The 24,125-nt window shown below is 34.5% G+C and overlaps 1 protein-coding gene across 2 annotated transcripts in view; it reads left to right on the top strand.

Annotated features, from left to right (window-relative positions):
• LOC131438452 (5-hydroxytryptamine receptor 1-like) overlaps positions 1-24,125 on the top strand; it is a 206,813-nt gene that overhangs the window by 73,167 nt on the left and 109,521 nt on the right. For both annotated transcript variants that reach the window (XM_058608484.1, XM_058608496.1), the window contains exon 2: positions 5,934-5,966. The gene's annotated coding sequence lies outside the window, so the exon portion shown is untranslated. The remainder of the gene's footprint in view (positions 1-5,933; positions 5,967-24,125) is intronic.

Raw genomic sequence — 24,125 nt, 5'->3', positions numbered from 1 at the left:
GTGTACTGCACTCTAATTTAGGGCACATTTAGGTGGGCATAAACAAAGTGAAGATCCTTCCCACTAGTTACACAAGTCATTCTTTGCTGTTACGAAGTCGATAACCTGTCCAGAATGCTTCGACGAAACGGGATTTATAACGGTGCGACTACTTATTCTTTATAGTTCCATTTATGATAGCATTAGAATGCGTTCTAATGCATTGGCAAGTTGCCCAAGTAGCATGTTAAGTTGCTGTCCTGCATTTTTCTACTGATTGTGCAATTTATCAAGTCAGTTCATATTACTTTTCTAGTACCTGTTGTGTTATGGGAAAAGCGCAATTTTTCTGTGTTATGCAACATATCTTCAAGTTCTTCCATTATTACGAATATTTTTTCACAACGATTGTGCAACTGATATAAAAACTCATGCGTCGATCCCATTACTAAGGCAGTAAAAAAAATCAGGGAAAAACAATTATGAAACTCGTGAAAACTACTACGTAATGTAAACAAGAAATGGTATGACGTTACAAAAACATAACAAACTTAATTTCTTCTGAATAAGTTTCACATTTGGTTTTTAATACAACTGCTCTTAATACAAAAATGGACATGAAAAATGATAATGCTACATATTGTAGAGTTGATCTTTTGTGTTTTCGTGAATGAAAAATCGAAAACGAACTGCATTTTTACGATGAAACCTGTATTCGTACGCCCGAAATTTTCAAGCGCCTCTGAATTAACGTGTTTTGATGATTGTACACCAGTTTCTGTGAAAATAATAGTCTATTATTTCAATAAAAATCATCGGAAGGGTGTTTAAAATACGTATATTCAAACATTCTTAAAATTTTCAGACGATTTTGAGAACACTAATGTTTTATTGAACCTGAAAAATTTCGAAATGAATTTTTCTTGTATATTTTCCAATATGGCATCAATGGTAACAGTGAGTTGAATAGAAAATGGTTCACGCAACGTAACGACTTATGTTTTCTAAATAACAGGAAATATTACATGGTAATATTTCGACGTTGTTTTTTATCCGTTTGAATCTTCTAGTTGAATTTAACAATAATTCAGTATAGTCATTCATCTTAGCGGGCTCGACTTTTGTGTTACGCACTGTATGTATTATTTTGGAAGCCCATGTGCTGGAGTTGCAAAAACAAGTTGCTAAAGCGGTAATATATAACTACGGGAGTAACTATGACGAACTTAACTTTTCGTTCAACATCTTTGAAAAGTGATGTCAGGTCTGTTCATTTTTTCACGAGATGAAAACCTAATTCAAATTGTCATATTTAATTTTTGTTTTCATTACGTATGTAATGCTGTATTTCTGAAATTTTTACGACAATATTCTCATATCGACAAGTTTTACGTTCATTTCAAGCAGATAAATCTGGTACAACAAGTGATGGTGATTGCCGAAAATTTCACAGAAGCTGTTATATTGCTATCTATATTGTATACAACATTTTCAATCCGGTAGAAGATGCTACAAGAACTCGAGTCTCTCAATGCATGAACCGCGAGAGAATTTTTCTACATTCCTTCGCTCCACTTCATACTCTGAGTATTTCTCGGCCCTTTAAAAAAATTGCAGTCTGGTAATGATCGCCGCTGTGTGGAATTTACCAAGAGAGAATCGCAAGTTGACAATTATCGCAGAAAATCGAATCGATGATTCGACTTGATGATTCTCATACTAGGTTGCAATATTTCAAAACCCTTGTGTGGAGCATTCACATACATTTTCATAGACACAACTTATACAAAGATTATATGCACATAGTTAGAATAAGCGGCAATAGTAAAATGATTCTATCGCAATTATCAACTGCCTGTATAGAATCGGATCGCGAAACGAGAATAAGCAACCGTTTGTTGCTTCAGAGAGGATCCCCACAGCAGCGTGCTAACCTTTGATTCTCAGAAATGTCATCGAGAGAAATTCGCTCTCGCACTGGTGTCGATTCTATGTTAAATGAGCCAAGCCGGGTTTTTTGTTGTTGCGATGATTTCCAACTCTCTTTGATGGCACTGATTCAATCGGTGAAGAGTTGCCAGCGAACGTTCATTGATACGATAAAAGCCATCCTTGGGTACAACTGATTTGCAAGTTTCGAATTGTTTTCCTAAAAATAAAGAAAAGTGCACACATTGACCTAAAATTTCATAAGGTAGTCCAGATAATGCGGACTCAGCAGCAAAATAGTTTTTACTGCGAGGTTTTCAATTCGGCTTATCAGTTTTTGCCTTGCGGAGAGCATAACTTCACTATTTTTTTCTTCACAAGAGATAAAAAGCCATTTCGGAATATATTGAGTCGGATACAACTATGACAGCCATTTGGCAAATTTTTGTTAAGTTGAACAATTGTTTTAGTTACTTCGTTTTTACATGAAGATGTGCAATTTTTGGCAGTGCTTCTATAACTTCTAATGCAACGTGGGTAAGTTGATGATTTGCTGCACAATTGTTTTAAATATACTTAAAGTTGTTCTATAGTGATTTTTTCGGTATTATCGTAAAACTTAACAGGAATAAGTTGCACAACCGATTTTAATATATTTATAAATCTTTTCGAACATAACTAACATAATAAACAATTCTAAAACAACAGTAGAACCTCTTGAAATTTCAATAAGTTACATTTGCTACTTGGGTGACCAGTTCCATTAGTTCCATTTAAGAAAAACTAAAATTATAGAAAGAGGAAAATGTTTGTAATAAGTAGATAAAAGTTTCTACAGCGATTGTTTACGAAAGTCATAACTAAGATTGAAATTTATCATTCTGGGTTGCAAATTTAATATATTTTTAAGCGATTTCATTTTCACGTTTAGTAAAAAAAGGGGTAGTAAAATTTATGATACAGTTTTAATTTACTAGCGACAGGTCGTCGGTTGAACCTTTTTTTTTTTTTTGCTATCTTGCTTTCGTATATAACTTATCTGCTGCCAACGTAAGTAATTTACCAGAATCGATGCGCGTGCCATGGGCAGCTCTTTTGTACATCCTGAATAACTCATTTCTATTCTATTTGCCATTCTTCCGAATGCAGTTCTAGATATGATTCATTGTTTTTCATTTCATTTCTATTGATCTTAAGTTCAGATTTATTACGTTGATGTTTTAGAAAACTGATACTTACTTGCCTGATTCTTCTTGCCTGCTTAATTTGGAGCTTCCAAAACTCTCTGACAGAACAAAAAAAAACAAATATTCTAATTCCTGTTACTGCAATTACAAAACCTCACAGCATAAAATTAAGCATAACTATCTTTATTTCATATCAAAACACGTTAGCTGTCCAACGAAATTTATTAAATTTTTATCTTGAAAAATACGTACAGCGCTGGTTGTTTCGTTTCGCCCTGCCCATAAATCGGAAGTTCCATTATTCATGTATTATCAACTGAGGCAAAATGTGCACAACGAGCTGTGTCAAGTTTTGTATGTGGCTGCAAATTTACTGACGAAACACGGAACCGAATGGCCAGTCCCGGTTCCGGCTTACGGCGTCACGGTAACTTGCTTCAGTTCCGGTGCCAGCGGATGAAATTGCTTCACGTTTCCACCATCAATTTCATCTAAATTAGAATCTAGACTGGTGTAACAGGGTGTTGAACAAGAAAATCAATTATTTTAGCCCGACTAGTGCTTCTTCGCTAATATCAGCGATTGCTTCCAGCCGACTTGGTATGGTAAGTACACTTTACTCGTCGGGTAACCTTTTATAACATCAGTGTTGTTGGTCCACAGAACACGACACACTTTTGAATGGAGAGCTTTACTGTGAACAAGAGCTACGAAGTAGTCATCAATTCTTGACGACGTGCTTGGAAGGGTTGAAAATTGACGCTTCGGTTCGAATGGGATAGTTTCTATCTCGTAGGTTGTGGCAGCACAGCATTCTCAATAAATGAAAGAGCTTCCGTTTAGTGATAGCTAGTCATCTTATCTTACCGATTCTCATCCGTGAGATTATAGGAGAATCATGTCCAATGAGGCACTAATGCATCGATTAAATTTGTGGTTGTTCGACATGCTTTCGCTTGTTGGTCGGTGCGGATCAAATCGATAAACTGCACGAATTTAGCTAACCGGAATCACACCACATAGAACAATAACCTCGGTCAGATTATTCACATTCCTTTTGCGGGACTAAGATAAGAATATTTTCAATAAACAAGAGACGATTATAATGCGTAACAACATCGATAAGATTTTGCTATCCCATCAAAGTTTTGCTGGAAAAGGTTCATTCGCATTCATAAATCAAACTATAGCTCAAAGCTGTGTTTTTGTTTCTGACTAAGTTTATTATTTTTGAAAGCTATATAGCGTTAAACATTCACCTCTCTAGCCGTCGGAAATGTAACCGCTGAAGAAAAAATACCGTATGCGTGATAATGATTGCATCAATCGACAATGTCAAAATGAAAACAATTTCAATAACTTCGGGGTTTTTGCCTTTCTAAGTTGAAAACTGTGAAAAGCGATTTTTGAACCGAGGCCCGGAGAGCCGAGAGTCATATACCATTCGACTCAGTTCGTCGAGTAGGCAAAATGTCCGTATGTGTGTGTATGTATGTATGTAACATTTCTTTGCAATCACTTTTCTCGGAGATGGCTGATCCGATTCTCACAAACTTACAGGGTCCGGCACTCGAAGTGTAACCAACTTCAGACCTTCGAGCCTAGCGTCAAGGTAAATGCGACATATTATCGGGAACGTATTCTGGAGGTTGCTTTGAAGCCGTGGGCAGACAAACATTTCGGTGGCAGACCATGGACGTTTCAGCAGGACTCGGCACCGTCTCACAAAGCTCGAGTGAACCAAGAATGGCTGAAAAACAACGTTCCGAACTTCATCACGTCCACACAATGGCTCTCGAATTCACCAGATGCGAATCCAATGGATTATTCTCTTTGGGCCATTTTGGAGAGCAAAGCCCGAACTAAAAGATACACCAGTCTCGAGGCGCTGAAAAAAGTTATTGTCCGCAAGTGGCCCAGAATACACCTGCAAGTCACATTCGGGTAGCTTGCGATTCGTTTTTTGACCGTCTCATGGCCATAGTTACGGCAAAAGGTGGTTATATCGAGCAAAAGTGAATTGATTCTGAATTTTGTATTATTTTTACACATTTTGTACTTTGAATTAAGTAAAAGTAATTTTCCAAACTGAATTTATGGCTTTTTTAATTGGTTACACTTCGAGTGCCGGACCCTGTAGGTTCAAATGGTAGGTCTTGTGGTTCCATGTTTAATTTCTCAATTTCATCGGGATTTGCTATCCGGTTTCGAAATTACAGGGTGGAGATTCTTCCAATATTTTAATTAAACTTGCCTCAAAGCTATTCCAATCGGTACTCATTGCCAGTAGACGAAGGTTGTAGCCATATACTCGAAAATGGATCATTTTTTCAATCCTGTTGAGCTGAATCGAATAGTTTACAACAATCGAAGTCTCCGGAGCATCAAAAATCGGCTTTCTAGCAATTCTGTATCAATTCTAGAGAGAAAGGCAAAAACGAATGGATCGGATTTCAACTGAATTTCGTATGATTTGAATGTTACATTTGAAGGATATTGTGAGACTATGGGATTGACTTTATCAAGTAAAAATCTCATATTTAACGATGTCTAAACCGTTTCATTTTGACTAGCGAATGTCCGAAAACTTTATCTTATAATTCTAGATTTTTTTTCCTACTATTCCTAACAAATACTCATTTCATTAACGATTTTAATTTTGACATAAATCAGTAACAAAATGATTCACACAAGCTTCTATGATTCATACAAATTGTAGTCGAAATACGTGTCTGTCAAGAATAACGTGAAAAAAATTGAATTAAAATTAAGTCTTAATAATATAATAAATTTTTATAAAATCGAATAATCGAATCTTTCATTTTCTGTTGTTTTCAGGACAAAGATACTCATGTCAACAAGGAATTGATGGTAAGTCAAGAATTATAAAAAAAACACCACATGTCACAGTCGCACCACTAGCTGGATTTTCGGACATTTTTTTTTTATAATAATTACGTTAATCTGCGGTTACTAAAGCGAAACTTATCGGTTCGTGTTTAATTCAGTCACAAGCAAATTACTTGCTGTTGGTTTTGTTTAGCAGTTCCTGCTTCCACTGAAGTAATTTTTAAAAAATTTTATTTTCGTTCTGAAACTTAATTTCCAGATTTTCAATATAAAAGAATGGGAGATTTCAGTAAAATATAGGGTTAGGGCACCCTATTTCATCTCATTTGTAAGAACGTTACCTTAAAAACCTGATTTAGCCACTAAAATCACTATGATTTTTTCATATTTCTGCTCAATTAACCTTGCTCCACATGGAGAATTGATTCACATTCCGTGGAAATTCAAAAAATGTTCAAAACATTAGCTAAAAACACTTCTGATATGTTCACTACTCTGCTCCTAACTCCATCTCAAAGGATTTTTATTCATCCTATCGTTGGTCTCTTATTCATCCTATTAATTAGTAATGGCGACAGCAATCAAAACAAAACATTGCACTATTACACTCTCAGGTACAAAATGTCCGATTTTTTCTTAAAAATGGCCTGATGCCAACTATAAGACAACACACGATATTTTTAGAACCAGTTTTGAATCATTTCGACGTTTAAAAATTGTTGGGTCGTTTTCGTTACCTTTCGTTTTAAATTTAAAATTTTACTGTACAGTTAATTTGGTAAACTTAACAACAAAACAAAAAAGGAATTGCTTTTATTTAGGCATTAGCCCTTCTAAAAACAAAATGCGGAGCCAGAGATGCCAGATGTTAGAGTACAGATTTTATACAGATTTCCTAAATGATTTTTATGAACCTCTATAAAAAGTGAAAATTAAAAAAAAGACTTTACTCTCTGAGTATCTATTACTATTTGATTGCAGTAATTATTTAAAAGTTCATTAATCAACGGACAAATCGCATGTTAAAATGGAAATCTTCGCAGATATGAATAATTATTTTTAACATCATTTTATTAGTGAAAACATATAGACTTTTCATGCAAAATAATACATATTTTCTCTGAAATTATCTGGCATCTCTGTGCACAGCCGATGAAACACACACACACTTAACAGTGTTATATATTGACATATAGCGGAAAGAAACCAGTGCTGCTGGATTTGCCACAATGATTATTTCATTAGTATTTAACATAACACGCTCTTTCTGGAAATATTCGAAGCCGAAATAGTTTTTTTTAAATATAAATATCAATAATATAATTAAACTAATGTCACGGATACCACAAAAATACTTTTTCTTTAATATTATAATATAATTTTAAGGCACACTGCTTAAGCTCTAAGATGCCAAGGGTAGAAAAAAATACTTGTTGATGATGATTTGAAGAAGAAAAACAACTTTGTTTTGTTACATTATGAGAAAACCTGGCAACTTTGCGAAACCAAATGAGATGAAAACAAAGCGCAATCAAGTGAACTAAGTGAAAAACTTTCATCTCATATTTTTGAAGACTTTTATTGCTTGTCGGGTAGTTTTTGAAGTTTTTAATCGTTAATTAAACAAGTGGCCAGTGAATATTACTAATTATGAAGTCATCCAGCGTTCAAAAAATCAACTGTAAAAGTGGTTAGAGATGAGTGTAAACAACAGGGCGCAGCCATAAAAATTGACAGATTCTGAACCATTGCGAAGTTGCAGCGGTTTTTGGTTGCGTCCATACTTTCTGGGACAGTCTTTATCAATAGAGATGCCAACAGATACAATAAGTTTAGCTAGCAAAAACAAATAAATCAATAGTCTGCAAATTCTGACGAATGCCTTCAAACAATCGAAGTTTCAAAAGTCTGTAAAAAGTTTTTAGACGAAAAAAAGTTAATAAATTTGATGATTTACAGACAAATTTGTCACAATTTTTAAAAAAAAATGGGGTGCCGGTAGCCGAAATTGGTAGACATTTTGAAAATGATGAAAAAAAAACTTCGATTGCGAAAATTTTGATAGCATCCGGTATTAAATCACGAAATAGATCGATTTCACCTCACAAATATTCAATCCACTCACATTTCGATTGATACTTTTCAGTTTATAATACAATAAAAAAGTCATAAAAAACTTTTTTGTTGATTTTCACGCAATTAAAATGTGTTTGAGCGCAGCAAAAAGTACAAGCGTCTGTTTGATTTGGTGTTCGGCACAAAAAGAACGTGCTGATATTCAGAGATCTCTATCTCCTCTGTGTGACGAAGAGCAAGCAAAATTTCTCCCCTCGCACTGACAACTTCAACGAGAGCTCTTCTCTTTCACATTTATACACCACTGTTGTGTAAAGTGTGCACGCATCATGAGTGCGTTTGTTTATTTCCTTTTACCTCTTCCACTGAATCGCACCAAAGTGCTAGAGCATTAGCTAATAAATTCTCTGAGGTGGATGCAGATACTTTCACAGAGGTGTACACGCCGGTGAGCACTCTGCTGTATGGTTTTCGTAGATGAAGCGTGGACACGCAAAATCAGCAAAATAAAACAATTTATCGTAAAATTTTCGGTTTTCCTTGCAAATTTTTCATAGCAAGGCCAGATCTACTCTCTATTAATTGAAGTTCACAGAAGTGTTCGCTCACCATCACGCGCCAGTGGTCACTTGGGTGTATTTAGACGAGAGCGCGTGTGAGCGATTCATGCGAAGAGAATGTGTTTCACTCGCGCCAGCTGCTTTAACCACAAGCACACACTCAAATGCTGTCTATTCGACACTGAGAAGAAGTGCGCTTTCCTCTTTGTGCGGTGCTTCGTTTTTTGCATCCTCGGTGTGGCAAAAATCTGACTCTAGCGTGTATCACTCTGGTGAAATGCCATCTCTGCTGATATTACACACACATGACATTTGTCGGAATGACGCTATCTGCTTTCTGTCAAAAGTTACTGTGGAGTGCCGGCAACCGAACATCTTCCCCTACTATTATCTCATTCGTTAGACTTTTCTCAGCAAGTTATACTGAAATCAAAATCAATGCAACACATGAATAACAGTTTTCTTTTCGTTCCATCCTAGACCTAGAAAAGTAAATACGGCTTTGTGCCCTAAGCATTTATAGTTGTGCTTAGGGTACAAAACTTTATATACTCTGATCTGATAGTCTCTAAATAAATTTACACCAGGATAAGTCTGAAACGTAACTAGATATATTTGTATAAAGGTTATCTAAAAACGAAATTTCATTTTCAGGACTAAAGTCAAGTAAAGCTTCGGAACAGCTAATACGAATGGATTATATCCATATGATCGTAAAGAGAACAGATCACATCAGACTGAAACCGCATTGAGCCTTTGTGCTGATGTGAGATGAAATGTAGCGACGACGGTGTTAAACAAAAACACGTAAAATCCCTGGCGTGTTTAGCTCCCACATAATATACCAGCAGTTACTTGGTAAGCCCTGAAGCGGTAAATGCTTGGTTTTCAGATTTTCCAGTTTCGAAAGATTTACTTGACGTGACGAAACCAGAAATTTAATTTCCTCCTCGGGAATTAATATGCCTCGGTGTGGTACATCTTTTCGGAGCCGAATAGAAGGATATCTAAGGTATAAACACAGCCAAAGCAAACCTCAACCATTTATTATTTGAACGCTACATCGCTAAAAGCTCGGTTTGGATTCAGCTCACGTTGTAGGATTCGGTGTAATCCTTAACACCCCGTTCGGCAGCCTTCCAAGTGGTATTTAGCAAATGTCGGATTCATTCGCTGATAGTGACTGGAGCACCTGCGACTGCGAGAGAATATTCGCTTGCGTGGGAAAATGAAGCCGTCCTAACAAAAACAAAAGCATGAACACAGCCGTTAATTTCGTGTTGCTTTAGTTTGGCTTCAAGGGTAGTGACTACAGCCGACTTAGACGAACATCGGTAATGAAAGCGGATTATGAAACAGGTACGGAACAGGGCGAGTGACATCAGCCCTCCCAAATCGCTAAATGGCTTCTGCTTTGAATTGTAATTTATATGTGTTGCTCCATTTGGGAAAGGTTCCACCTCGGCTGTCTGCGAGTGACGCCGGTAATAAATTTTCCGCAAGAACCTTGAAAAGCCAAACAACGAACAAAAGGAAGTCCCTTCTCCCTTGCTTAATGACTTCATCAGCAGCACCTATTTCAAACACCCGTACTTTTCCTAATACAACAACAACTAAAAAAGAAGAAAATAATGGAGTCCACGAAAGTTGTATTCATTTAATGTTGTTCTCTACAGGGCATTTGTTTGTTGGTGGTCCGTGATGAATGGGATTCAAGACGCACCAACTAAAGCCATTAGCCAAAATCTTATCTCCGGTTAAGATGTCAAGTATGCATCGTTGGTGTTGCTTGCTCTCCTCCTTTTGCATAAGGGATTCTGAACGACAACTTGTTGCCAGCAATCGAGCTCATTTTGCCACGTGCAGATGGGGCCACTTTTGACTTACGACCGGCGTTTGATTTATGGTACTCAGAGATAGGAGCCACTATTGCGCGAGAAAGTCAAGGACACGCATCAAAAGACACGTGCAGTTTCGATCCGCCAACGAAGATTTATTATGCTGTAGAAATAAAATTCCCGTCTCGAAACAACCGATAAATCCAGACTGCGATTTCGGTGCTCCTGGAAGAAATTGACGTCTGGCTGCAGACTAGCAATAAAAGATTTGATCTTTTTTTTTATGCTTTGATGAACAGTTTCACAAGCAAAAAAAAACGCGCTCAGCATATCAAGGTCTAAATATATTTCAGCTGTGTGCTCTCGCAATTATCACTGCATTATCTTTCGTTACGCTCGCTACACTACATTAAACCCTGATGAGGCGTCCAGTGCCTAAATAGTAAACAAGCTTAAATACAGATTGGATACTTCACTGACAAAGCGCGGCCCCATCAGGATCCCGGCACAAGAACATCGATGGAAGAAGCACCAAACAAAACAAATGGTGACTTGCGGCGCGAGCAGTCCCCAAACGCGACAATCATGGCATGGCACGTGCACTGGTTGGTGGTGTGAAATTCCTTCGCTGGCGAACTCGACCGCACCGCGCACTGGTGATAAATGTCCAGTACGTGACATGATTGCCAGCTCGTATGTCATAAAATGAAAGACGGTCACAACTGACTGCGGGAGATGGGTTTTTTATGACAACGAGGAAATTGAAGGTGTTACGGAATACTCACCGAAGAAGGGCCGATGTAACCACCATATCACCATGCATGATGGGAGTGTTTGTCGTCACTCATGTAAGGATATTGGAACCCGTTGCTTTTCGACTTTATTGTAGTAGGGTAACGAAGGTATTTTAGCTACTCTAATATATTTTGGACCGGCGCTCATATTTTTGGATGTAATCAAATGTACCTTATGATCAAAAAAGAACCGGAATTTTCATTTTAAAATTCCCGCGCTGGTCTAATCGGTAAACTTTTACTCTCTCAACGTTGGCAACACTTTTATACACATTCTGTCAAATTTTGACGCATATCGTACGATTAGTTTTTGTTTGGCGTTTATACAAAGAAGTTGAAAAATTTTCGTTTGGCGATTTTTATAATGGATGAAAAGGCTATAGCAGGATAAGCATGTAAAATCTGCCCCCAAAGGGAATTCATATTGTTATACCATATTCGAAAGGTCATAGACTGTAAACTATTTTCTCAAAGTTTCAACCCTTTAACTGCCATATTGACGGAACTAGGGTGGTTCTATTGATTTTTATTTTATTTGATTTTTGAAGAAACTGCTTCTCCGAAAAATTTGAAAAAAATCAGGCATGTTTAAGGCATTATGGGGATGCTTTACAATTTTTTTCAAAATTTTTGAAGATGTATTTCTTTTATTAAAAAATACTAGAAAATTTTGAAACATATTTTTTCCTCTTCCAATTTTTGCACCACCCTGGATTTTTTAGTGATAAATAAAGAATTTTTGGACATGTTAATGTGGTATGTTTCCATATTTTTTAAAAATGTGGACAAACAAAATATTTGATTTTTTCTAAAAAATTAATAACAGTCGACCTTGCGTTTCCATCAAATTCTGAGAGAAGGAAACGCATGGTGCTTTATCTTAGCAGTTTCTAGTAGTAGTCGACCATGCGTTCCCATAAAGTTCTCTTAAAAGAGAAACGCATGGTGCTTTGTTCTAGTAGTTTATGATGCAACTCAAGCGCAAGGCTTAGAAATCAAAGTAACGAAAAGAAGGAAATGAGTATCAACCTTTGCATAATACATACACGATCATACTTCGGGTACAACCTAGAAAGCTACAAAGCGAGAACTTACTGGTATGTGGTTTATATATGAATGGTAGTAATACATGAACGTCGCGAGTATCACACATATGAAATTCGGTTATGGCAGTCAAGAACTAGAGCGAGTGTCAGTTTTTTACGTGTTGCTGATGAAAGAAAGAATAATGAAAGAAAGAATGAAAATTTCATTACATTGTCAAAAGTTATCATAAAGCTATGTTATCGAGGGATGTCTATAGTTTTCTGGAAAAATGTATAATAAAGATAAAGTTGGAGTTTTGTGTTTGAAAACTTCAATCGAATATCTTTATGATGGTTTTCATGGTTTGTAGACTGAGAGCGCTGTATATTTTTTTTATTTATTCTAAAATTTGAAACAACAACAGATATAAAAAATAGTGATGCGTTATTTTTCATTTTTGAGTTATAACCTTTGCATAATTTCAAATCAAGCATTTATCGACCATGTCTATTAAAAAACTTGATTCGCTGAATCGATCTATTTAATTTTTGGGTGTATTGTGTAGAAAGCTCCATATTTTCCAGAAAATATCTGAGAATACATAATTAACTCAGTAAGTGATTTTCACTCTCAGAGGAACGCTTCCAGGTTTTTACAGGTTTAATATGGTCAAATATCATTGAGCTTCGTGATATGCTGGTGTAAATGAGAAAGATTCTTGGATTGGAACGAGTGCAACAAGTATCGGAATATAGTAGCTCTGGAAAAGAAGCTTTTGAAAAGGATGTTCTGCCAAGTAATTTTGGATTTAAAGCTTTATCACGAGATGACCCAATTGAGACACACAGATCACAAAAAAGCTATTCGGGCCGGTAATAAGTCTCATTTTTAAAAGCTTACAAGTACTATATCGAGTACACTACAAATTCGACTGGATATTTGGGAATCCAGCGCCGTTGCTGTGAATGCGTTATTGGCAATAGAACTGTTGGTTGCTGTTCACACTAGGCCGCCATCATTCACTACCTTTCCTTATGCTCGGTTTTTATCCAGAATTGTGAGACCGGCGAAAATATTGTCAGAAATGCTTAAATCAGAACAACTACCAAGTGACGATGATAATTCTATAGAATAAACGAAAAGAATCAGAGAGAAAATGTGTGCATTGAAACAGCAATGTATTTTTATAACATTTTTATCCCATTTCCTATTTAAATGAAAAATACAGTCAATAATTTTCAGAAATTTTTTCGTGACCTTTCTTACATGAAACTTCTTAATCATTTCATAAAGACAATTGAAGTTTCAATTTAATAATTGACCCTTTTGAGTCTTAGTTCTGACTCCTACTGCGTCCATTAGTTCATCCAATAGCAAAATTTTATTAAAAATGATGTGCTGATAAAAAAAACTCCAAGTGGGTTATGAAATCAACCACAAAATGTATAAAAATTTCAGCTTATTTTAAAATTTATAGCAGTTCATCGTTTGGTTTAAATAATATGATATTTAAAAAATAAGAGGAATTATTAAACTCAAATTGATGTGACTATATTAGTATTATATTATATTAATTCTATGTAAAAGTGATGCTACGGCGAAGAACAACTTATGTAAATTGCCTTAAGAAATAAACGTATTTATGGAAAAACAATTCTAAGAAATCGATTCCAACCTTCATCAGTGGCCACTTTTGTTTGACACCAATATAAAAAAGAAAAAATTAAATTCACTGCTGTTTCAACTCGCTATGTATTTAGTGATATGTACAGAGCTGGCAAAAAGAAAACTGCGTTGTACGAGACCCAACAGTGCAAAACGATTTGACCATTTCATGAAACACTATCGAATCATCGAATTATATACAGTCACTCGCTCTAGTTCTTGACTGCCGTAACCGAACTGCATATGTGTGATACTCGCAACGTTCATATATTACTACCATTCATATATAAATAACATACCAGTAAGTTCTCGCTTTGTAGCTTTCTAGGTTGTACCCGAAGTATGATCGTGTATGTGTTATGCAAATGTTGATACTCATTTCCTTCTTTTCGTTACTTTGATTTCTAAGCCCTGCGCTTGAGTTGCATCATAAACTACTAGAACAAAGCACCATGCGTTTCCGTTTTAAGAGAACTTCAGAATTTGATGGGAACGCATGGTCGACTGTTATTGATTTTTTAGAAAAAATTAAATATTTTGGTCGTCCACATTTTTAAAAAATATGAAAATATACCATTTTAACATGTCCAAAAATTCTTTGATTATCACTAAAAAATCCAGGGTGGTGCAAAAATTGGAAGAGGGAAAAAATACGTTTCAAAATTTTCTAGTATTTTTTAATAAAAGAAATACATCTTCAAAAATTTTGAAAAAAATTGTAAAGCATCCCCATAATGCCTTAAACATGTCTGATTTTTTTCAAATTTTTCGGAGAAGCAGTTTCTTCAAAAATCAAATAAAATAAAAATCAATAGAACCACCCTAGCTCCGTCAATATGGCAGTTAAAGGGTTGAAACTTTGAGAAAATTGTTTCCAGTCTATGACCTTTCGAATGTGGTATAACAATATGAATTCCCTTTGGGGGCAGATTTCACATGCTTATCCTGCTATAGCCTTTAGAACAACGGCTCGCCTTTGAAGCGCCATGTGGTCGATTGTTGTGCGGTTTCGACGTCATATTCATAGATCCACACTGCATCACCGGTTATGATGCATTCGATGAATGTGGGGTCACTATCTGCGTTGGAAATCATCTCTTTGGCCACATCAACACAACGCTGTTTTTGAATGAAATTCAGCTTTTTTTTTCACCAGCCGAGAAGCGACGCGTTTCAAACCCAAAACATCAGTTAAAATGTGTTCGGCTAATCCATAAGAGAGGTACAGAACGATTTTGCAACACGATTTGCTTTGCCGATTCAATGTTTTCTTCAGTAACAGATGTTGTTGGGCGGCCAGAGATCTCATCATGATCCAAGCTTGTACGACCACCTTTGAAGCGTTTATACCACTCGTATGCCTGTGTTTTTCCCAGACACGATTCACCAAAGGCCTTTTCTAACATTTTCAACGTTTCGGAACACTTAAATCCATTTGCAACACAAAATTTGATGCACGCACGTTGTTTTAAATTTTCATCCATTATAAAAATCGCCACACGAAAATTTTTCAACTTCTTTGTATAGACGCCAAACAAAAACTAATCGTACGATATGCGTCAAAATTTGACAGAATGTGTATAAAAGTGTTGCCAACGTTGAGAGAATGAAAGTTTATCGATTGGACAAGCGCGGGAATTTTAAAATAAAAATTCCGGTTACTTTTTGATCATAAGGTATATCAGAGCGAAACCAAAATGTGCTCAAGTGTACCATTTTCGAAGAATTTGTGCCTGATCACCACTGGCATGTGCGTTAAGGTGTGATTAACCCGCATAGCGATGTCGTAATATCGATCGATTAATCGAGTAATCGATTAATAACCCAAATATTGGAGTAATGATCAATCGATAAGTTTGAAACTAATATTCGATTATGAAATTAATTGAATAATTTAAAAAACTGTTTAGCAAAATTCTTATAATTAATCGAATAATCGATTGATTACCCAAATAATCGATTAAAATTTTAAGTTGAAATTGAGTAATTTGAAAAATCTGACATCCCCAGACACCCTGTTCTACGTGACCGCCCCTTGAGAATATAGAGCTATACAGTCTTCTCATTATAAAAGCAGTACCTCTAATCAAATTGGAAAATTTGTAATCCTTGCAATTACCAAGCTTACCTAACGTGAACAAACGAACGCGAGTAAATTACATTAGATCCAAGCAGGTGAACTAGTTTCGGTGAATTAGTTGGGTTTATATCTATCAAGATGAAATAAACTTCGTTGGTTCGGTACAATTCCAGCATATTTCGAGCGTAGTGGCAGGATGCTAAATCCTGCCAAAACGAAGTTGAAGCATAGTATTTCATTGTGAATGACGACAGACGTTACTTCAGGCAATCTTCCGTGCAGATCTCATTTCACCATATCCGCAAATCACCTGCCAGACAAGCTCCGGAATATCGTATTTACACTTTTAGGGAACACATCTTTATTTTCTATATTGGGATGTAAATCAAAAACTCAAGGAAAAATACACGTAGAAATGTGGCCAGGTTTCAAACACTTACAGCTCAGTCTTTTTTTATCAATTAATAATATTATTATTATTCAATTATATGTTATTGAAATTTCAATTAATAGCGAGCAGTGTCCTGTTTTGTCTGCTAAAAATCTCCGGCATACCGGATTCCCCTGCCATAGGCGACGGTTTTGAAGGAGTAAGCGATATATCAAAGGGATAGCATCGCTCTGATTGGTCAATCGATGCAAAAGCGAAGCTTTTGGCAGCACGCAAATCTATAAACTGAAGCGAAATTATATCTAACATTTCTGTCCTACGCGTAGCATGCTAGAGGTAGGTTGTTGCTAGACAGCAAGACAATAAGTGTCATAAAACGATTTGAAGCTTTAATTGGTATGCTCTGATCTTGTGTCATGCAAGCTCGGATGAAATTCCAAGTTATGTCGTTTAGATTAATTTCTAATTTATATATGATGAACTCGATTGATAATAAGAAAAAGTTTATCGCTTCTACCGAAATCGCAGAATGGTAGAGAAACTTAACGCTATAAAAATAACTGCTTGCATACAAAACTTTTTTTTTTTTTCAATAGTATAATATATATTTTCAGGCACACTGCTTAAGTACAAAACTTGAACACAAGCTTGGCGAAGAGAAGCTTAAATATCGAAATCCGTATCGCCAGCATGTACGAAGCTATAATTGCATACATTTTAGATATTGGTGTAATTTCGTCGGCTATAAAACAAACAATGTTCGGTGTTGGTTCCTAATCAAGATCAATCTAAGCTCACTCTCGTGCAATTGCGGATTCAAAAGTGTGACGATTGATTGAACTGTTTGATTGTAGATCATTAGCAATTTTTGTCGCCTTGTTCCACATCAGTGGCTGGAACAACCCTATGGGCCTTGTAGTTTTTACATTATAAAGCATCATTTAAAGAATATTTAATTAAATTTCTGATATTAATATTGAAAAGTAAGGCGGTAACAGAGCTTTCCCCAAACCTCTATTGATAATCACGTTGCGCGGTGAACACGATAACTCAGCGTAGAATTGTCTGAAATCAAAAATGTTCTTAAATTTACATAAAGTACGAGTTATTTCTTCCGGCTACCGGTCTCGAAATTACAAGGTGGAGAGTGTCAAATATTGTATACCATCACTCAGAGCAGCAATGCAAAAAACGTCAAAAAATTCTAAGCTCTAAACAATTCCTATTGGTAGTTATAGTAAGTATTAATTTATTCTGTTTATTCTGTTTATTCTGTCTCTGCCTTCCACCATCTTTATGGTCACTAATTAGATCTTCATGCCGATTCTAACACAGTTGCTAGCCCACGCTCGTCTACCACCTTCTCCACCAACCCTTGTATACATTCCCACTCTTTTCTTCTCACTCACTTTTTAAGCAAGAGTACTATTACTGCCATGTAAGACTTAGCGTCATCAATTTGTTATAGGGTTATAGATTTAGTTTTAATTGTTAGTTTCAATTGTTAGTAATAAGTCCAAATGTATCTGTTGGATCATTGTAATCTGTTGATACAAATAATGAGAAGGTTTTATGCCTGCTGGAGAGAGAGAGATTACCAAATTTCATCTCCATCGGGCTTTTCTCTTGCTCCATAAATAAATAAATAAATAAATTCTGTTTTTTCTGTTTGTTCTGTTTATTCTGTTTATTCTGTTTATTCTGTTTATTCTGTTTATTCTGTTTATTCTGTTTATTCTGTTTATTCTGTTTATTCTGTTTGTTCTGTTTATTCTGTTTATTCTGTTTATTCTGTTTATTCTGTTTATTCTGTTTATTCTGTTTATTCTGTTTATTCTGTTTATTCTGTTTATTCTGTTTATTCTGTTTATTCTGTTTATTCTGTTTATTCTGTTTATTCTGTTTATTCTGTTTATTCTGTTTATTCTGTTTATTCGGTTTATTCGGTTTATTCTGTTTATTCTGTTTATTCTGTTTATTCTGTTTATTCTGTTTATTCTGTTTATTCTGTTTATTCTGTTTATTCTGTTTATTCTGTTTATTCTGTTTATTCTGTTTATTCTGTTTATTCTGTTTATTCTGTTTATTCTGTTTATTCTGTTTATTCTGTTTATTCTGTTTATTCTGTTTATTCTGTTTATTCTGTTTATTCTGTTTATTCTGTGTATTCTGTTTATTCTGTTTATTCTGTTTATTCTGTTTATTCTGTTTATTCTGTTTATTCTGTTTATTCTGTTTATTCTGTTTATTCTGTTTATTCTGTTTATTCTGTTTATTCTGTTTATTCTGTTTATTCTGTTTATTCTGTTTATTCTGTTTATTCTGTTTATTCTGTTTATTCTGTTTATTCTGTTTATTCTGTTTATTCTGTTTATTCTGTTTATTCTGTTTATTCTGTTTATTCTGTTTATTCTGTTTATTCTGTTTATTCTGTTTATTCTGTTTATTCTGTTTATTCTGTTTATTCTGTTTATTCTGTTTATTCTGTTTATTCTGTTTATTCTGTTTATTCTGTTTATTCTGTTTATTCTGTTTATTCTGTTTATTCTGTTTATTCTGTTTATTCTGTTTATTCTGTTTATTCTGTTTATTCTGTTTATTCTGTTTATTCTGTTTATTCTGTTTATTCTGTTTATTCTGTTTATTCTGTTTATTCTGTTTATTCTGTTTATTCTGTTTATTCTGTTTATTCTGTTTATTCTGTTTATTCTGTTTATTCTGTTTATTCTGTTTATTCTGTTTATTCTGTTTATTCTGTTTATTCTGTTTATTCTGTTTATTCTGTTTATTCTGTTTATTCTGTTTATTCTGTTTATTCTGTTTATTCTGTTTATTCTGTTTATTCTGTTTATTCTGTTTATTCTGTTTATTCTGTTTATTCTGTTTATTCTGTTTATTCTGTTTATTCTGTTTATTCTGTTTATTCTGTTTATTCTGTTTATTCTGTTTATTCTGTTTATTCTGTTTATTCTGTTTATTCTGTTTATTCTGTTTATTCTGTTTATTCTGTTTATTCTGTTTATTCTGTTTATTCTGTTCATTCTGTTTATTCTGTTTATTCTGTTTATTCTGTTTATTCTGTTTATTCTGTTTATTCTGTTTATTCTGTTTATTCTGTTTATTCTGTTTATTCTGTTTATTCTGTTTATTTTGTTTATTCTGTTTATTCTGTTTATTCTGTTTATTCTGTTTATTCTGTTTATTCTGTTTATTCTGTTTATTCTGTTTATTCTGTTTATTCTGTTTATTCTGTTTATTCTGTTTATTCTGTTTATTCTGTTTATTCTGTTTATTCTGTTTATTCTGTTTATTCTGTTTATTCTGTTTATTCTGTTTATTCTGTTTATTCTGTTTATTCTGTTTATTCTGTTTATTCTGTTTATTCTGTTTATTCTGTTTATTCTGTTTATTCTGTTTATTCTGTTTATTCTGTTTATTCTGTTTATTCTGTTTATTCTGTTTATTCTGTTTATTCTGTTTATTCTGTTTATTCTGTTTATTCTGTTTATTCTGTTTATTCTGTTTATTCTGTTTATTCTGTTTATTCTGTTTATTCTGTTTATTCTGTTTATTCTGTTTATTCTGTTTATTCTGTTTATTCTGTTTATTCTGTTTATTCTGTTTATTCTGTTTATTCTGTTTATTCTGTTTATTCTGTTTATTCTGTTTATTCTGTTTATTCTGTTTATTCTGTTTATTCTGTTTATTCTGTTTATTCTGTTTATTCTGTTTATTCTGTTTATTCTGTTTATTCTGTTTATTCTGTTTATTCTGTTTATTCTGTTTATTCTGTTTATTCTGTTTATTCTGTTTATTCTGTTTATTCTGTTTATTCTGTTTATTCTGTTTATTCTGTTTATTCTGTTTATTCTGTTTATTCTGTTTATTCTGTTTATTCTGTTTATTCTGTTTATTCTGTTTATTCTGTTTATTCTGTTTATTCTGTTTATTCTGTTTATTCTGTTTATTCTGTTTATTCTGTTTATTCTGTTTATTCTGTTTATTCTGTTTATTCTGCTTATTCTGTTTATTCTGTTTATTCTGTTTATTCTGTTTATTCTGTTTATTCTGTTTATTCTGTTTATTCTGTTTATTCTGTTTATTCTGTTTATTCTGTTTATTCTGTTTATTCTGTTTATTCTGTTTATTCTGTTTATTCTGTTTATTCTGTTTATTCTGTTTATTCTGTTTATTCTGTTTATTCTGTTTATTCTGTTTATTCTGTTTATTCTGTTTATTCTGTTTATTCTGTTTATTCTGTTTATTCTGTTTATTCTGTTTATTCTGTTTATTCTGTTTATTCTGTTTATTCTGTTTATTCTGTTTATTCTGTTTATTCTGTTTATTCTGTTTATTCTGTTTATTCTGTTTATTCTGTTTATTCTGTTTATTCTGTTTATTCTGTTTATTCTGTTTATTCTGTTTATTCTGTTTATTCTGTTTATTCTGTTTATTCTGTTTATTCTGTTTATTCTGTTTATTCTGTTTATTCTGTTTATTCTGTTTATTCTGTTTATTCTGTTTATTCTGTTTATTCTGTTTATTCTGTTTATTCTGTTTATTCTGTTTATTCTGTTTATTCTGTTTATTCTGTTTATTCTGTTTATTCTGTTTATTCTGTTTATTCTGTTTATTCTGTTTATTCTGTTTATTCTGTTTATTCTGTTTATTCTGTTTATTCTGTTTATTCTGTTTATTCTGTTTATTCTGTTTATTCTGTTTATCCTGTTTATTCTGTTAATTCTGTTTTTTTTCCAGTTTATTGTGTTCTTTCCAGTTTATTGTGTTTGTTTTCATCATTTTGTTGATTTGTTAAAAGTTGTGTTATATTCAATTTTTAATATGTATATGAGGATCTGCTTCTTCCAAACGGGATTCCACCCTATCATCTTGTTACGAAACTGAACAGTTGTTTAGGTTCCCGTGACCACACCCGAAAAACTTTTTTTTCGCTGATGCTCCACTGTGTGGCAATACCTCTCCGGTTCTGTTGTTATTTATTTGCCAAGCAAACTAATTAAGCCAGACTTAATTTGTTTATGATTGCCAGTTGAGCGTTTGAAGTTTATGGCCGTGTGCTAATGAATGAGAGCGATAAAGACATCAAACACCTAAACTCTGCAACCAAGGTTCGACTAAAAATCAAAATAATGACTTTTTTTCTGACCGTTCAAAAGAAAGCAGAAAAGGCATTCTATTTTCCATCCAGCTATTTTCGATCTTGTTACTCATTAATTGGTGCTTTTAATAATTCTAAGAATCGCAACATAGCATAAAAAAGCCTTTCCATGCTGAGCACAGCTGCTGTCATCTAAAAATAAGTGCATCGTACACGATGTCGAACGTTGTCCCTACAGTCGATTGGAAATATGATTATACGACGACGACGCCCAGCTCTATCAAAGTTCATTTAGTTCTATCAACAAAAACGAAAACACGCACGTGGTCCGGTGCCGTGACTTGCCCTTTGAAAGGTGTTCAATGAAGTTTTGCGGTTCCCGGTTTGGTGTTGACCCGGTTAGCACAAGTTGTTTACAAGGGAAACTCGGAAGTAAATATGAACAGTATATTGCATCCCCTGGAGCTCAAAGTCCATATACTTCTATGTTATGCTGAGTGAGGAACGAACGGAGTTCTTCTCATGAGCTCGGCATTTTACCTTCAGTCAGTGAAACTGGAAAAATTAGCATCTAGACAGTAAGATCATCAATCACCGTGTCACCGCGATGTTCGACGGATGTTGGCAACTATTAGCGGAGGAAACACCGATCGTAGGCAGTACGAAGCGAATCGCGCAAGTTAAATTTTACGGCACCGTCGAGAGTAAACGAAACGGCCGGGACCGGACTACCAACGGTGGATGCCAGTGAAGGCGAAACAGAAAGAAAGTTATTAGTCTGTAGGTACACAAATACTTTTCTGGATTTTTTTTTCGGATGGTCTAAGTAGTGTCTATTTTTAGCTCGGAAATTGAGTTCTTTTGTCAATATCATTAAAACTTTGAGCAGTTCGGACGTCTTCAATCACCTCACTATCTCGAATTAGTTTTTGAAGCACCCGAATCTCCATTTTATACTGGTCAACGGGAATTTGAAAAGTTTCTCCATCACCGAAAACCACACAGATTATGAAGTATCCTAACACTAAACAAACACTGTCATGTTTACTAATTTGCCAGTCAAGCAGTCGCTTGTTTTACTGAGAAATTGGAAAAAAAGTTCACGCATTCTGGCAGGACTGAGCACAAAATCAAAATGTGTTGACTTGCATTTAAACTAGTTTTTGGATTGAGTATGTCACACTCACTCTTCTATATGGTGCTGAGTGTCAATCTAAGTCTGGAAAATATATATTTATATTTTGCTGACATAATTTTGATCGTCTGTTGGTACGATGTTTAAAGCTTGAGTCATTTAAGATCTGAACGTTTTGATGAAATCTCAAACTTGTCTTCAAATACCACTCATCTTTCTTCGGACAATCAGCTGGCTAATCTGAGCGGTTGTACTATCTTTTCATTTCAGTCACATTTCCAGCTTTCTTCAACTTCTGTTTGACAATTGCCTAATATTTCTGAATTGTGAGGAGCTGAAGGAAGTCGGGTGAATCGAACGTTGTGTTTCAGAGCTAGAGGCGTACGTGTGCGAGGATGACGATTGCGAGTTCATTGGCCATAAACTAGAAAAGCCTCTGCATGAAAATAGTTTTCCGCAAATAGCACTGTTCCGAAGAGTTTTTACGTTATTTTCATCGTCACTTTGAGCGATGGTACACCATTTTTAACATTCATCACGTTTTAATATCGGAACCGAAAGTCGGATTAAAGAACACTGTATGTATTTAAATCTCATTAAAAGCCAAGCTTGTGAGATTTTACGGTAGATCGCGTTGATATCTAATGTCGTTTTCGCTTGAGGAAACTGAAACGGACCCAGGGTAGTTTCATCAAACAAAGTCTTTTCACGAAACTATTGGTTTCGCACTTAGCAACGGGGTTTTGAGCAAAGCTGATATAAAAACCAGGTACGAAACGGATTCGATTTTCAGCTCAACAACTTTGAAACTAGGTTTGGAACTAGCTTCAAACAAACGGTTTGACAGCTGTTAGGGTGGAAACTGGGCTAAGTTTGGCATCAAACGAAAACGTAATAACTGAAATTTGAGTGAAACGTTCTGATGATTATTTTTCCCAATTCTATTTTTGCATACTGTTGTATGGAAACATTTATCGTTGTCAAGGGTTACTGTTTATGTTTACATTATTTTCATTCGTTTATTTATGCCTTGGTGTGCAACGAAAAACTTTCCAATTGTTCCAATTCAATTATAAAACAATTTCAGTTCATAATAACCGATGGTGTTGACTTGTCTGGTGATGGCCCTGCTTTGCTTTTCAATGGAAAACAAGATCAATTTTCCAAAGATCGCATGTCAACAGCCTAATGTTGTCATGTTGAAATACTTTAATGAACTTGCCAGAAGGAAAAATCTTTTATTTCATTTATGACCATTATTTCCATCGTAATAAAGCTTGTCACCGGAATCGCCTGAATCACGACTAGGCACAGAAAAACCAGTCTGTTCACAGGAGCAAACTTTTGTCTTTTGGCAAAAACCAAAAAGTTGCAAACAATTTTATGCATTACAACCGCTGCTGCTTCTGCTCTTTGGCTGCCACAGCTCGCATCGAATAAGTCAAAAGTGAGCTTGGAAGACATCATCATGATTATGGTTTATTAACAAAAGTTGG

This window comes from Malaya genurostris, chromosome 1 (assembly GCF_030247185.1).
Source record: "Malaya genurostris strain Urasoe2022 chromosome 1, Malgen_1.1, whole genome shotgun sequence".
Taxonomy (NCBI): Eukaryota; Metazoa; Arthropoda; class Insecta; order Diptera; family Culicidae; genus Malaya; species Malaya genurostris.
This window is presented reverse-complemented; position numbering and strand designations above follow the sequence as displayed.